General features: G+C 39.3%; 1 protein-coding gene across 3 annotated transcripts in view; it reads right to left on the reverse strand.

Moving 5' to 3' along the window:
- Positions 1-1,915, reverse strand: part of nbeal1.L (neurobeachin like 1 L homeolog) — a 98,171-nt gene extending 96,256 nt beyond the window's left edge. For 2 of the 3 annotated variants that reach the window (XM_018236162.2, XM_018236160.2), the window contains exon 1: positions 1,631-1,890. The gene's annotated coding sequence lies outside the window, so the exon portion shown is untranslated. Of the gene's footprint in view, positions 1-1,630 lie in introns of all 3 variants that reach the window. The other variant, XM_018236161.2, reaches the window with a different exon arrangement.
- Between the last annotated feature and the right edge of the window lie 15,675 nt (positions 1,916-17,590).

A 17,590-nucleotide genomic window follows, 5' to 3' on the forward strand; every position in this document is an offset into this window, starting at 1 on the left:
GATTTTAGGGGACAGCCTGCTGCCTAACCACATCTGTTCAGAAACACTTTTTTATTTCCCTTGTGCCAATCCCATTGCTCTGGTCTCGCCGGTGGGAAGACAGAATCGTTTTGTTTTTTCCTAAGACAAAAAACATTTCCTTGTGAAGCAACTGCGGAAAAACAAAGCAACATACAGGTTTTACAACCAGCATTTTACATTATTGCCAGTGGGAAAGCACTTTGGGAGATTTGTCATCCATGGGAACGCAGACTTGTTGCAGGCGACAATTCTCCCCCTCTGCCATGGCCCTTATGAAACTTCGGAAATCTGAAACGATCCCCAAGAGTGGTGGCGGATGGGGGGATTAGTTGCCCAGCGACAAATCTTATCTACTGCAGGCGACTAATCTCCTCAAAATGCCTTCCCGCCAACAAGAATACAAATCACCAGTGCGATGGAATACAAATTGCGTAGGATTTCTGAAGTGGCCTGAAGTAGCCTCATAAGGAAACTTCGGTGACTATGGAAATCTAAAGCAATTCGTATGCCAGTGATTAGTATTCTTGCCAGCAGGAAGGCATTTCGGGGAGAATAGTCATCCGCAGTAGAGAAGATTTGTCATTGGCCGACTAATCTCCCTGCGTGCCACCACCCTAACAGGTATGATGTACATCAGAAACTGTAAAGCAGTTCTAGCCATGAAATACATTTAAAATATATATTTTGCTTCAATCCCAGAGCAGGACCTTACTTGTCCCTGCGTTCTTTCAACGTTGTAAGTATGCTTGCTTACATATATTCTTATAGCAGTCCTGTGTGCATCAGCCTCCTGAAGATATTCAAGCTCTAAATTACACCTCTATCTCAGAGCCCACAAGTATTAACCTAACAGTCCTGCGATCAGCCCTCTCAATCACCATATGCTATATTAAATTATCAAATTGCTTTAATCTCTCTGTTGCCCCTTTAAAACAGATCTCTCCAATACAAACTCCTCAATTGTCCTTTTCTACAAACCAGCAGCAGCATTAGCCTAATATTACAGAGGCACACCAAGCTAAATAGGCCCCCGAAAACTTGAATTAGGACATGCTCCATTGGACCACTGTCATTTCACCTACATGAACAGAATGTTTATAAAAACCAAATGCACTGCCAACTTCATATTTAATGCACCCAAAAACCACAACAAGATACATATAGTACCAACTTCATATGAAATAACCGCACAACTGATAGCAATGCAAATTCAGTGTCAGCTTTATGTTTAAAGCTCCCCAGAACAAATACCATGTTGATAAAGTACCAAACCCACTTTTAATGCTTCAGATAATGTCCCCAGAGCATATAGCAGTGTCAATGCAGATATACCTTCATTTGTATTGACCTTGAACACAGACCAGTATAAACGCAGTGGCAACTTCTTTTAGGATTCCTTAGTTACTGTATAAACATGATCAACTCAGTGGCAACTTAATGGATCGTGTTAATGAAACACACAGCAAAACAAAAGAACTAGCAACTTCATGGAACACAAATGAGTTTACACGCAGGCGAAACTAATGCCAGGCTCGCTGAGGGGCGTGGAGAGGGGCACAGTCGTCCAGAGTCCCGTGGGTTTCGGGAATTAAAGGGGTCCAGAACTTACTTGGATAATCGCTCCCCCTGCTGTCAGCGAGCCGCAGACTTCGAGAGGGAGGAGTCTGCTAGGGTGCCTGCGTGTCCTCTCCCTAAACAGCTTTCACACTGCCCACCATTCCCGCTTTTCCTAACACAACCGGCACTCCCGAATAATAACTTACACCTCCCGTGAAACTGTGAACTGCAGGACCCCAGCCTCCTGTCTTACAGAAAATCCCGACGCCGCAAGACTCATCTCGCGAGACTAGCGTCACGACTACACGTAAGCGGAGGGACACATCATTTAGCCGCCCTGTGGGAGTGACGATGTAGTGTAAGTCAGCCGCTAGTAAGTCACAGAGCAGTTCCCTTCAAGGAGACATTGTATAAAAATAACAAAGTACCAGTGCATTATACTCATTTAGATATAGAAGAATTGTGTGATTCAGGCTGGTTTATTTAATATTTCTGCAAAACCCCCTAATAATCCCTCCCTTCTCTTCCACTTCCTGCTCCCTGAATTCCCAGACACTCAGCTCACTGCACTGTAGGACAGGAACCAATCAGCAGCTAGCAGGACCTGATAGGGAACTGAAGCCTGTCTGTGCTTGTGTGACTGCAGGGATGTGATTGGCTGTCCCCCTCCTACTGTGCTTCTGGCAGGGACCGTTAGGACACGCCCCCATATTTGAACATATTTTTAAAGATAATTTTAATTTTTAGCACCATGTAAAAGCAACACCATATATTACTTATAATTGCTTGCAAAATTAGGGTTTTTTCTTTTATCCTATATGTCTCCTTTCAAAACCTATTTTTCCTCTACTGCTCACACCTCCTTTTAGAGAACCAAAAAAAAAGACATGGTTTCCCACCATTCCCTTAGCTCCCAGTTTCCTCAGAAGTCATTTATATTTCCTTCTCAGAGTTCTGACTTGACCCAAGGAACTGAAAAAAAGAGATATTGTGCAAACTAGGGCCTTTTTAGTTTTTAAAGGAAAACAAAAGCTGAACTAAAGAAGTAGGTTAGAAATGTTAGACATTATGCTTTGTGTTTCTATACCAGCCCAAGGAACCACATCCCCTTTGCAGTAAAGATCTGTGCCTCTAAAGATGCCCCAGTAGCTCCCCATCTTCTTTTCTGCTGATTCACTGCACATGCTCTGTGCTACTGTCACTTACTGAGCTTAGGGACCCACTCACAATATACAGTACTCATAGAATAGAAATGTCACAATATAAAGATAATTAGTAATCAATACAGATAATTACTACATGACAGCACAGAAACCAGGGCAATTAGCACCTGAATTTAATAATCAGCTTCTATTACAGGCAAACCTAATTTTCTGCTTAATAATTTGCACCGATCCCTAACCTTAGCTTCTCAACAGCTGCTCAGACCCCACTGAGCATGTGAGTGTCACAGACACTTTCCAAGGTGGTGACCCCCTGTGATAAGTTTGAAGTCCTGGATCATTGCTTCTATTCACAAGCTGAAACTTTAGGCTGATGCAAAAGGTCATTATATAAAATATGGCATTTTTAGCCACATTGATTTTTAGAGTTTAGTTCTCCTTTAAAAGGGAGGTTTACCTTTAACTTTTCAACTGGTCTTCATTATTTATTTTTTTATATTTTTTAATTATTTGTCATCTCACTCTTACAGCTTTCAAATGGGTGTCACTGACCCCATCTGAAACAAATGCTCTGTAAGGCTATATATTTATTGTTGCTACTTGTTATCACTATAACTGTATTGTTGTTGTTACTTTTTATTATTTATCTTTATATTGGACCCTCTTCTATTCATATTCCAGTCTTTTATTCAAATCGATTCATGGTTGCTAGGTTTATGTTGGACCCTTGCAACCATATTGCTGAAATTGCAAACTGGAGAACTGATGAAAAAAAAAGCCAAATAACTCAAAGAACACAAATAGTAAAAAAATGAAAGCCAATTGCAAATTGTCTTACAATACTGACCTCTACATCATGCTAGAAGTTAACTCATAGGTGAAGACCCACCTTTCATTTTGTATATTTCACATTTATTGCACATTATGTCACAGTAGCTATCTCACACTTACATATGCTTTATGGAGACATAAGAATTGCTTAAAATGCTTATATTTCTCTTGAAGAATGCTCAATTCATGTTTAATGCCCTCAGAACAGTGTCCCACATAAACATAATGCCTGGTGTTTACTATGTTTTCTTCACCAGCTCAGTGACTATTCTACAGGTGGACCAAGTAACCTGCTGCTAAAAATACTTCAGAGTTGTCGGCTCAGACAGAATGCCACTGGCTGGTGAATTGGCAGTGTTACTGAGCATGTTGCAGTATTATTAGAGATGCTAAAGAAATTGATTGTCTGAATGATTTCCTTGCTGGTAAAGTGATAACCCCCCCCAGAGGAAAAACCTGCTCCCTCCTCTCTCGCCATCGCCATTAAGATTTAGGTGGAGACAGTAGCATTACTGTGGCCATGCAGTACTAGGGATTACAGCAATTGTTTTGCTGTTGATTAGAGCTAGCTCAAATAACTGGAAATCTTGTCGATGTCAAAACACCTGAATTTGCCCTGTTTTCCATTGTCCTTAATAGAGGCATACATAAAGGGGGTTATTTATCAAAGGTCGAGTTGTGTTTTTCCTGAAAGTTTTAGAATTTTTCAGGTATAAAAAAAAATAAAATTTTTTAGAGATTCATTATGTTGAAGCTGGAAATAGTTAAAATACACCAGCTAAAATCTGTCGAGGTCACGTAGAAGTCAGTGACAGAGGTCCCTTGAACCATTTGAAGATGTTTGTAGCCTTCATGATATTTGGGGTTTTTTTCAGTGGTTTTCGCTTGAAAACTCGATAAATTCGAGAACTCAAACTCTCCCCCCCCTCAATTATACTGTTTTTTTCATAAATAAGCAAATGTTCAAGTTGTGAGTTTATTCAAGGTATAAAAAAACACACAAACAAGACCTTTGATAAATAACCCCCATAATGAATACAGTTACAGTAACAGCTTATTTATGTGGAGTGAATCATTACCAGTGATCTTGCCCACAGCAACCTATCAGCAATTAGATTTCAACAGTTACAAAACAATAGCAAAGTTCTGATTGGTTGCTATGAGCAACATCGCCGTTAATGCTTCAGTTTTTTTCACTTTTTACATGGCATAGAAAGGGGCAAGAGGAGGCAATTGTCCCACCCTGTTTGAAAATTTAGTTCCCAACAACACAAAATGGTTTTTATACTTCCCACCCCAAGGCAAGCCTTAATCAGGATATCTTTTGTATTATCATTACTAGGTTCATTTTCAGGTGGATGCTACCCCATGTGATATCTTACTTGCCACTCCCCCCCCCCCCAGAACATTTTCTCCGGACACCAATGATAACCACAGTTGATCAATGATAAGTATTGATGTATAATGATATAGACATCAGATGAACATATACATAGGGAGGCTTTCATTTAGTCCCTCAGGTGTTAGAGAGCTAAGATCAAATATCCATTTGCTATGTTTTGTCAACAACATCTTGTTGAGATGTCAATGTCACCATCCTCTAATATGTTGCAGGCCTGTGACCTTCAAGGCCGATATGTCCCCAGAGCGATAAAATTACATCCAATAGGAGTTAGTCAGTACTCTCCCACCCTGGGGTATCCTCTATATCAGGGGTCCGCAACATTTTTTACCCGTGAGCCACATTCAAATGTAAAACGATTTGGGGAGCAACACAAGCATGAAAAAGTCCCTTGGGGTAAAAAAATAAGGGCTGTGTTTGGCTATTTGGTAGCCCCTATGTGGACTGGCAGCCTACAGGAGGCTCTATTTGGCACTATACGTCGTTTTTATGCAATTAAAACTCGCTTTAAAGCCTGGAATTCAAAAATAAGCCCTTGCTTTGAGGACACTGAGAGCAACATGTTGCTCAGAAGCTACTGGTTGGGGATCACTGCTCTATATCCTGGCATGGAACCACTGCTTGTATAGCCTGTACATGTCCCGATACCATTTGTTTAAGTGTCCGTTTTGGCACTCAAGTAAGTAGACAGCACCCACTGCATTGCAACTGATATACTGTCTCAAGGGATGTTTCTTACCAAACCGGTACCTCACATCAGACCTGGGTAGAATATATCTACACATCTTACTATATCCACAGGGGTGCCTGTTTCACACTCTTAAATTTATTCTCTTTACGGAGATGACTCCTCGCTAGCTAGATTTTAGATTAGGAGCACATCGATAAGTGACGCTTGGTCTTTCCCCCATACAGGATCAGTTTGCAAAATATACCAATGTTGTTCACTGCAACGTCTAATAGCCTGCCATTGATCAGAGAATGTAATTATAAACTGTATTTATTGGGAATCTGATCTCTCCTTTTGGTACTACTCTGTGTGGTGTGCTTGGCCCTCAGAAATCCCTTACGTATAGATCAACTACTTGTTGCCGCAATCTGTGAGTAAGTTCTTTAGTTCTTTTTTTGAAAGTGGTATCTAAAGAGTAATTTCTCTGTACCCGCAAAAAACTCCCCAGACAGAAATGCCAATTTTATAGAGAATGTATGATGACTCGTAAAGCCAAGGGCGAAATTAGTGACTGTGCTATTTCTGAAGAGGTCAATGTTTAGGGTATCCTCATGGCCCTTACTAATGATTATATTGAGGAAATCTTCTGCTTGGCGGCTGCACATATACATCAGCCTTATGTTGAATTCATTATTGTTCGATACCGGGACATATTCATTTACTTCCTTAGTAGATACATCCCAACTTATTTTCCAAGACGATAATTTGACTAGATTCTTCATCCCTAGAAATGAGCAAAAGAATCAAACAATGATGATAGAGATTTAGGGATCAGCATTGTTTTCTTCAGTGTCTTTAAAAGGGTCTACAAAGACTTGGGGACAATGTAAAGGGTTGAGTGACTTTATGGGGGATGGTTGCTAAAGAGAGCTGAATACGAGATTCAGACAATGTGCGCACCAAAGATTTTTTTGTGTGTGTGTGTGTATTTTTCAGGGGGGAAATAGCTCAGGAATATTATGTTTTTTTAAGTTTTTCAAGTTTTCCATAAATAATAACAAAAGAGCTTCTGAGGGAGTACAAATATAGCAAAAATAAATGTCATATGTTCATTATCAAGCACTAGATGGAAAGCTATACTGTTCTGTATAAAGGCAATGAGGACTATTAGAGAACCCTTGGCTAGAAAAGGAAATAAAAGGTTGAAAAAAAAAGAAGAGTAAACAAAATATACTCAGGTACAATAACATCTTATCAGTCCAGTCTTATTGTCCAGTTTGTCTTTTAGCATGTAAGTGATTTTTTTCATTGGCTCTGCTATCCACCAAGTTTTTCCTGTAATGAGGGTCGGTTTTTTTAATTGAAGCCAAAAAGGCACATACCCTGGGCAACATGAAACAGTGTCTAAATCTATATTAACCACAGCCTTAAAAAGCCTCTCAATGATTTTTATACATGCTGGGTTTAATATTCTTTATATTGATAAAGACACTGCCATCTATAGCATATATACTGATGCTGGCCTATGCCTTGTAGACATATATAATGTTGTCAAATAAATGCACTAACTTAAATCCAGTAGTAATTATAATAACTTAATACGTAGGCTGATTATCTTTTGTCAGTCTATAAGGGATTAAATAATTTCTGTCAATATGTTGCCTACTCATGTATGAGAAACCCATTGCAGTGGGTTAACTAGCAGCCACAACGTCTACCCCCCTACATTTTTGCATGTCTTCATATTTATGGCTGAGGTATCTGCCCTACATTACATATATAAAAACCCTCTTCTCATTACTAATATGAATAGCTCTTCCCCGTTCACATGAGGTAGAATGTAAATTTACTCTATTCTTCCATTGGCTTCACTACATCATCCACATGGGACAAGGGAGAGGTTCTTGAAGGTGATGGTAAAGGTAGGACAGCGCTTAACTTAGTGTAACATTTGTAAGTAAAATTGGCAACACTAATCACATTGCAATGGTTTAGCCATTTTATTATCACACTGGGCCGATAGCTTCAGAATAGCTTCAGTCCTAGGTGGAATGTTGTCATACAAGTCCGTGAATTGGAACAGTGTTAGGACACTATAGGATGCAACTAGTTCTGAGCAATCATTTGACCTCCCCGAGATAGCTGTCAGGCCATTATTGATGCTCCCCATGTTTAAGAGTTCGATATAGCTGTGGTGCATGTGCTTTTATCACTACAGGAAGGACAGTGTTTGCCTCAAATTATTTTTATCAGCTGTGTCTTTGGCAGCTAAATCAGCACAGGAACACTCCAAAAGCATTAAACCACTGGTCACTGTTCTTTTCTTTCCTTATTGTGAGTGGAAAGCTTTCTCCCTCCCACTTGTTTACAAAAAAGGAATCAGAGCCACCCCTTGTCTTCAGAACAGCTTCAGTGCTTTTTGGAATGCTGTCATACAAGTCCGTGAACTGTATTTAGTAGAACTGTGCAGCAGCATTCTTGCAGTACTGAAACAGTGTTTACACTACAGGGTGCAACTTTAATATTGCATCATATTTGCCCATTGTGCAGCAATTCCTAAAGACTCTCATTGCCCATGTGCTAACCATCATGTACATGGGCTTTTTTATGGTAGAGGAAGGGCAGTGGTTCATTCATTTATTTATTTTCCTGTTATTTATAGTGTTGACAGATTGTAGGAGAGATTATACATCACTCACATGATCACATCAGTCCCTGCCCCAGTGGGCTTACAATCTAAAGCCCCTATCACAGTCACACACACACACACTGGTCACTTAAGTAAGAAGCAAGTTAACCTGCCTGAATGTTTTTGGGAGTGTGGAAAGAAACCAGAGTACACTGAATCAACTCATGCAGACATGGGAAGAACATGCAAACGCCTTGCAAATAATGCAAACCAGTTTGGGCTATTTATCCTTTATTTGCATTGTGTTGCTCCCACATGAAAGTGGTTTTTGGCAGAGATGTTTTTAATGGCTGACACATACTGTTCAATGGCAATCAATCTCGCATGACACACCAGTGTAGTTGTGTTGGAGCTGCGGCTTTGTTAGTTCAAACATAGCCTCCTATTAAAAGGGTTGTTTATGTTTTTCTGGGCAACCCCTTTATGTGGTTTCATACGGATATTAATGCTACATAATCGCTATAGCATTTCCCTAGACGTATCCTGATTACAACACCGGATTTCACACTTTTACCTGATATTATTAATGGTCTATTGATGGCCTGTATTTACTGGTTTTCTTTTTATTGTAGATATTTGTCAAAACAGCCAAACCTCCAACATCAACTTGATTAGGACACCTTGGAACTTGCTGACAGTTTGCAGTTAAAGGAACAGTAACACTAAAAATGAAAGTGTTTTATATGAATGACAATATAGTGTACTGTTGCTCTGCACTGATAAAACTGGAGTGTTTGCTTCAGAAAGAATACTATAGTTTATATAAGTAAACTGCTGTGTAGCCATGGGGGCAGCAATTCAAGCATAGGATGTACAGTAGATAACAGATACATTAACAATATTCAGTAGAAAACAGATACATTCTAAATAAACCCAGGGCGTATCTGTTGAGAACCCTCTGCCTTTTCTCCTTTTTCAGCTTGAAAGTAAGGGAATGAAAAATAGTCAGCGGGATGGCACTCGTGGCGCTTCGTGTTCCGTAGTCGCCCAAAGTTGGCTCACGAGGAAACTTCGGAAAATGAAGCGCCGCGAGTGCCATCCCGCTGTCGATTTTTCATTCTAGCGGCGAGATTGTCGCCCCGAAGAAGAAGAGATTTGTCGCCAGGGCGACTAATCTCCCTGAATCTGCCCATGTGCCCTGACCCTTAATGACTGCCTTCATGGCTACACTGCATCTTGATTATATAAACTAACGATATACAGTAGAAAACAGGTACATTATAAATAAACCCTTTGTTTACTACAGAGCTTATCTGCTTTCTGCTGAGTATCTTTTTCTCTTTTTTCAGCTTAATTGGCTGACCCCGTGGCTACACAGCAGCTTGATTATATAAACTATAGTCACAGAACACAGTAACAGAACATTGTGGGGCAGATTTATTTAAAACTCCCATGAACTCGAAATTCTACCAAAATCTAATTTATGAAAACTCGTATAGCATTTGAATCAAATTTGATTCAAGTTTTTTCTCTGAAAACAACTCCAAATTGATCCCAGGATGTCTTCCTGTCAGGAGTGTTAGAGCCAATTACTTGAAGAGTTCAAGCAGTTAAAACTGCTTAGCCAATCGAAGAGAACTTCAGCGGAGAGAATGACAGGCAGAAGTTACTAGGCAGGCTGAAGTCAAGCGTAGTCGGAAGCAGGCAGAGGTCGGTAGGCAGGCTGAAGTCAAACGAAGTCAGGGACAGGCCGAGGTCAAACACAGAAGATCAGAAATATCTAGGCAAGCCGAATCACACCGGAAAAGTTTCACAAGTGAGAAGCACAAGCTAGGAAAATAACCAAGCGCTGTTTACTTCCTCAGACGTCTATTTAAAGGGACGATTTTGGCGCCAAACATTAGGGCGCAGCGTGATGACGCTGTGCATCAAACATAGCGCGTCCGTTGCGACAAGCGTGCATCCGAATAAACGGTCTCGCATGTGCGCGCAAAGACACGCGCACAGAAGCACACAAGCGCCGAGAATGCACAGAACCCTGCACACCCCTGCGCGCAGGCGAAGGCTTAGCTGCGCCCAGTGGTACCTTACACTTCCATAGGTTAAAACAGCAATTCGGCAGGTTTAAGGAAACAAATAGTCGATTTGAGTTCATAGGGTCAGTGTATAATAAATCTCGAAAATCTAATTCGAATTTTTAAAAAAAACTGATTCACATTTCTTTTCAGAAACACTAGGGTTGTAGCCTTGAAAAAAATGTTAAAACCAGATATATGAACAATATGTAATTTTAATAAATATAAAACAAACAAAACCCCTGTTATTGAATAGCGTATGCATGAAATGTCAAACTACTGATTTAAAAATGTAATGTAATATGATAAACCAGTGCTAAGGAATGTGGTTTAATTGTATTCCTAATTTAATCAGCCAAGCGGCATATTCATTTCACATGTGTTTAATATCAAAGGAATGAGGTGTGGCAAGCCTAATGATGACTAAGCATGATGACCTAAATCACTTTAGATAAATCTATTGCACAGTACCCATTATGTAATATTTGCTCTGTCCAAAAAACTGTATGTATATAATTTATTTTAGCTTCTTAATTGAATGCTTAGTAAAGTACCCTGCCTTTCTGTAAGCAGTGAAATGTCAAAATAAAGATGCCCTTTAAAATGAAATAATAGGCTCTTTGTTGGACTGCAACATAGAAGTGAAGTAGAGCGTTCTCCTGACAAATTCAGCATACAGTATATTAGGGGTTGTTTCTTAGGGGAGCAAAACAGTTTCTTACTTAAAAAAGGTTTATACAAGAAACCCAATGAGGGATGCTAAAGGCATAATGTAAAAATAAAGGACACAGAAGGGATTTATAAGGGAGCTGTATACATTTTGCTGCACTGTACAAATTTCAGGGAACTAATTGTCATTTGTCTAAATAATATTCCATTATTAATTGTGTTTCCAAAAAATAAAGGCATGCAGTAACATTTTCTGTATACGCCATACTCTAGTAATAGAGCTTTAGATAAAGTGATTTAGGCAAATGCTTAGTGATCATTTAGGCTCGCATTTGTTTCTGCAAAACCATTCTGTGTCCACCGCTTTGTATAATCTATGTTATAGAAAGGAATGTTTATACTATTTGAAAACAATGTTTTTAGATGTTGCAGAATAAATATGACATTTAAAATATATGAGAATGTTTACTGAGTTCTGCAAATGAGTTGAGGCAATTATTTGAATACAAATAAAGGCGTCAAAATATTACGGATGCACCAAATCCAGGATTCGGTATGGGATTCAGCCAGGATTCTGCCTTTTTCAGCAGGATTTGGATTTGGCCGAATCATTGTGCCTTGCCGAACTGAATCTGAATCCTAATTTGCATATGTAAATTAGGGGGGAAGGAAAATCACATAACTTTTTGTCACAAAACAAGGAAGCAAAAATTTGTTCCCACTTCTTCCTTTCCCGTACCTAATTTGCATATGCAAATTAGGATTCAGTTCAGTATTTGGTCGAAGGATTTGGGGATTCAGCCGGATCCTAAATAGTGGATTTGTGCATCTCTACAAAATATATTTATCACAATAATAGCATCAAACTGTGTCTCCACAGACATGTGTAGGGACACATAGGGTTAATGCGACCCTATGGCTTTAAATCCCCATATTTCCTTGTTCTCCTAGTAGCTGGGCTAAAAGCCCATGTATCTAGTTTATCATTTACATATCCCAGTAATTGGCCAAGAGGTGTTATGACCACTTACTGCCACTAGTGATGGGCAAATTTATTCGCCAGGTGTGAATTTGCGGCGAATGTCCATAGAATTGAATAAATTTGCAGCGAAAATTTCCATTGACATTGATGCGCATCAAATGTCTCCGGCGTCGAAATTGTCGAATTGTTGCCAGCATCAAATTCGGGTTTCGCAAATTCGCCCATCAGTAACTGCCACACTTTGATATAGAGTTTGGGAAGGGGTGGATCTTCCTCTTTGGCTTCTGGTTGCTGATCCAAGTGGATGTTTCCAGGGAGCCTGGGTACACCCTTTTGCCCTAGAGGGACCTGAACCTCTAGTGTTAAGTCGGGAGCAGGGACCCCATGAACAAGGCCAGCTAGTGACAGGATAAGATCTATTATAGATTCTCTAGGAGAGTAAGATAGTGAGGGAAGAGAGAAAGAGCAGCTGTGTGCTCCAACAAGGAGGTGTAGCAGGGAGTAGCTTCCCAGGCTGTAAGATTTGCCTACTGTGGAGGGACCACAGTGGATAGGGTGTCAGGCTTTAGGTTCTCCTCCCTGACCACTCCACTGGGTGGGATCCACACCACTTTTGAGGTATATCTGCCTGGAGGTCTGCTTTACTACTTGACTACATCTGCAGGGTGCCACATTCAGCTGTCTCATCAACCTGTCCTAGCCTGCTGATTTTCTATTCTGCATATACCTCATTGTACTGTAAGTAACCCTGTGAGTCATTTGTCTCTGACAAATAAACTGTTGCCAATTTGTTTTACTGGAAGGACCTCCTGGCATCCATTTCAGTAGCCAGTGGGAGTTGTAGTTGCACTACACCACACCTTTAGTTCTTCCACTTAGCGAAGGCTCTGCCTTAAAGGGGAACTCAACAAAAACATAACTTGAGCTTTTTGAAAAGTAAACATAATTTCAAGCAACTTTGCAATATACATCAATTAAAAAATATGCAGACTTTTCGTGATTTTTAATGGTTTGGAACAGTTCCCTAAGCCTAGCCCCTGCTCTTCTGCTGATCTTTCTGACTACTTTGCTGAGCTGGTTTACTACTGTTACTTTGTATCAACAGCCAGCTGTCCTCAGCCTGCATCCTCCAAACCCCACAATTCCCTGCACATGTGATTTCAATAAGGAATGTGCAATGCATTGTGGGTTATGTAGTTCCTGCATGCTGTCTGTAAGCTGTGGAGAAGTTGTTACAATTTTTAACATCAGTGTTTAGTCCCTCCTTACCTGCCAGGATTTCATTATGAGGCAGAAAGAGAAGAACTGTTAAACAGCTGGATTTCAGCACAGAAAATGCCATTTATTCATACTTTTCGAAGAAACAGGTAACTGTGATGGGTATATTTTAAGAAATCTTGGTTTGAAAGCTGAAGTTCCCCTTTAAGTGTTAGTGTCCAGTGTAACCTATGCTCTGTATAGTATGTAATAAAGACTTTATTCCGCTCTATGCATTTTCTTTCTGAGTAGTTTTAATTGCCAATTTAATTTCTTCTATAAGTGGTTTAGCACTTTTGAGGACATTAGTATTCTCCTTGATAGAATTCTGAACAGAATCTTTCAAATGTCTGTGCTATCTTATCAGTGAAGAAAATACTGTTCTCCATTTTTAGTTTTATTCCTATTGATATGGTTCCTAGACTGCATTGCACTTATATTGTCAGTTCATAAATGTGAAGGTAATAATTATTTCTTTATATACTGTATGTTCATGAAGTTTGTTCATAACTGGTCTCTCTCATGTGACCACAGTCTATCCCTAATATATATCAGAGCATGAGAATTAACTTGTAATGGAAAGTCCATATATCATGCTGACACAGTATTATTTATTATATATATACGGAAGTTTTTCATTTTCCTAGGGTTACCCGGAGAAAGAAAATAAGTTAAGAAATGCCCTGCTTTGGTTCCTAGAACTAGAGCTCAGGGGAGCATTCCCTCTCACAACATTAGATTCCATCCAGCAATGTTAAGTGGATTTAAATTAGGCCTGTTGGACAAAAGCCAACGCATTAGCATTCAGTAATGACAAGCGAACAGAATCTTCCCATGTGGAAATCTGTATGAAACTGTGGTGCCTTCTAAAATATTCATTACCAGTCAGCTTTGCAGCCAGTGATAAAATAAAAGAGGGTAAAACACAGGACAGGAGAAGGGTAAGAATAATCAATCATTTTCACATTCCACTGAAGTTGCCTTAAAAAAGTACCAGCATCATAGATGTCATAACAACGATACCCCACTGCCATAGTTACATAGTTAAATTGGGTTGAAAAAAGACAAAGTCCATCAAGTTCAACCCCTCCAAAGCATCCATACACATACCCCTCCCTACTTTCACATAAATTATATACCCATATCTAACTAACTCTAGAGTTTAGTATCACAATAGCCTTTGATATTATGTCTGTCCAAAAAATCATCCAAGCCATTCTTAAAGGCATTAACTGAATCAGCCATCACAACATCACCCGGCAGTGCATTCCACAACCTCACTGTCCTGACTGTGAAGAACCCCCTACGTTGCTTCAAATGAAAGTTCTTTTCTTCTAGTCTAAAGGGGTGGCCTCTGGTACGGTGATCCACTTTATGGGTAAAAAGGTCCCCTGCTATTTGTCTATAATGTCCTCTAATGTACTTGTAAAGTATAATTATGTCCCCTCGCAAGCGCCTTTTTTTCCAGAGAAAAGTTGCACGTCTCTGCACTCTCTCCAGCTCATTTATATCTCTGGAGTCCAAAACTGAACTGCATACTCCAGATGAGGCCTTACCAGGGACCTATAAAGAGGCATAATTATGTTTTCATCCCTTGAGTTAATGCCCTTTTTTATGCAAGACAGAACTTTATTTGCTTTAGTAGCCACAGAATGACACTGCCCAGAATTAGACAACGTGTTATCTACAAAGACCCCTAGATCCTTCTCATTTAAGGAAACCCCCAACACACTGCCATTTAGTATATAACTTGCATTTATAAGTGCATACCCTTGCATTTATCAACATTGAAACTCATTTTCCAGTTTGCTGCCCAGTTTTCCAACTGAGACAAATCACTCTGCAAAGTGGCAGCATCCTGCATGGAACCTATAGTTCTGCACAATTTAGTATCATCTGCAAAAATAGAAACAGTACTTTCAATGCCCACCTCCAGGTCATTAATAAACAAGTTGAAAAACAAGGGACCTAGTACAGAGCCCTGTGGTCCAATTAGAAAATGTTCCATTTACCACCACTGTTTGTAATCTATCTTATACAGGTCTCTATCCAGGTATGAATACTATGTTCCAGGCCAAATTCCTTAATTTAACCAGTAACCTTTTGTGTGGCACTGTATCAAATGCTTTAGCAAAGTCTAAGTAAATCACATCCACTGCCATCCCAGAATTGAGGTCTCTACTTACCTTCTCATAAAAAGAAATTAAGTTAGTCTGGCAAGATCTATTACGCATAAAACCATGCTGGCATACACTCATAGTATTATGATTTGCTATCCTTTATCAACTTTGTTAACTTAATTAACTTTGAAAAGCTTTCCTACCACTGACGTCAGACTAACTGGCCTATAGTTTTGAGGCTGAGAACTGGATCTTTTTTTGAATAGAGGCACCACATTAGCAATTCGCCAGTCTCTTGGCACTATGCCAGACCTCTAACTATTGTTATCTTTAACATCTTTTTTTTTCTCTCCCATCTTTCTTTCCCTTTTTATTTCTTTATTTTTTAGTTATGTATTAATGTGTTTTCATTGATAACAGGGTACGCTTGAGTTAGAATACAGTCTGATATAGCTGATAGCTTCACAAGCTCAGCATTCAGGATTCTTGCTTAATTTATTTCTTTGATGTCATCAGGCATTTGTGGTCAAATATATTTGGCAGTAACATTGTCAGCCAGTTGATCATTATGGGCAAAACATTTGTCTGGCGTGGGTTATGTTCCACCACCATCCACCATCTTGGGGACAGAACTCGTGCAAGCAGGTTAGTTTTAGAAAGTTGCTTTTGCTTTTGCATAATTGTTGCACTCTTGCTTCTGACAGGAGTTAAGATACATTGTGTTCTGTATTATTGTTTTGCTTTAGAGTGATACCTGTGCAAAGACACATCCTACAAGCCTGCCATAAAACTACAACACCAATAAATTTATATTTATTTCAAATGTCTTTTCTCTATACTATTTAACAGCCATTTATCCAATTACTTCATGCTCGGGCTAAGATCTAAGGCAGCATTTGTTGGGTTTCAAGCAGTGGCATGTTATTGGACTCCAAAACCATTTTATGGCCCCTAAACTATAAGGGGCAGATTTACTAAGGGTCGAATATCGAGGGTTAATTAACCCTCGATATTCGACTAGGAACTAAAATCGTTCGACTTCGAATATCGAAGTCGAACGATTTAGCACTAATCCTACGATCGAACGATCGAAGGATTATTCGTTCGATCGAACGATTAAATCCTTCGAATCAAACGATTCGAAGGATTTTAATCCAACGATCGAAGGAATATCCTTCGATCAAAAAAATGCTGGCAAGCCTATGGGGACCTTCCCCATAGGCTAACATTGACTTTGGTAGCTTTTAGCTGCCGAAGTAGGGGGTCGAAGTTTTTCTTAAAGAGACAGTACTTTGATTATCGAATGGTCGAATAGTCGAACGATTTTTAGTTCGAATCGTTCGATTCGAAGTCGAAGTAGTAGTCGAAGGTCGAAGTAGCCCATTCGATGGTCGAAGTAGCCAAAAAAACACTTAGAAAATCGAAGTTTTTTTAATTCGAATCCTTCACTCGAGCTTTGTAAATGTGCCCCTAAATGTTTTTCATTGATAACATTTCTGCTTTCCTTTCATGCATGCCTTTAAACAAGTGAGTATCAGCTGACTTATCCGTCTTCTCCAGGTGTCATTAAAATATGACAATGTATATAGGCATCAGCCTATATATAATCAAACATGGTAGCTTCAGTTGCCAAGAAAACCAAAATATGTTTTCATACACAGATTTCATTTAGCATCAGATTTATCAAAGGTTGAGTTTCAAATTGATGTGAATTTCTTTACTCTAATAAATTTGAATATACTCACAGCTCAAATAGAAGGTTATATAAGAAAAAATATGATAATATTCAATCAAACAGACCTAACCAGAAAATTCGAATCAAATTCAATAGAGTTTTACCTCTAAAAAAAACTCGAATGTCAGGAAGGCAATTATCATATTGAAATGTTTCAACGGACCTCTGCCATTGACTTGTAAATGAACTCGGCAGTTTTTAGGTGGCGAATATTTGAATTAGAACTGTTTCCATGGTCGAGGTGTGCATAAAACAACAATGCACCATATTATATGCTAACAGGCACATTTGTTTGGGGAAAATATATGGATGTCATATATTCTGTCTTGTTAGATAAAACCTCAAGCTTAAAAAGGACTGTTCATTTGCTGCGGATCTTATTGACAATGAAGAAAGCCGTGTGACCTCCCACAGAAAGCCATTCAAAAGCTGAATTGTATTCGAGACAAATGTTCAGTTTCAGATGAGTAGCTGGCTCC

The sequence above is a fragment of the Xenopus laevis genome, chromosome 9_10L, assembly GCF_017654675.1.
Source record: "Xenopus laevis strain J_2021 chromosome 9_10L, Xenopus_laevis_v10.1, whole genome shotgun sequence".
Taxonomy (NCBI): domain Eukaryota; kingdom Metazoa; phylum Chordata; class Amphibia; order Anura; family Pipidae; genus Xenopus; species Xenopus laevis.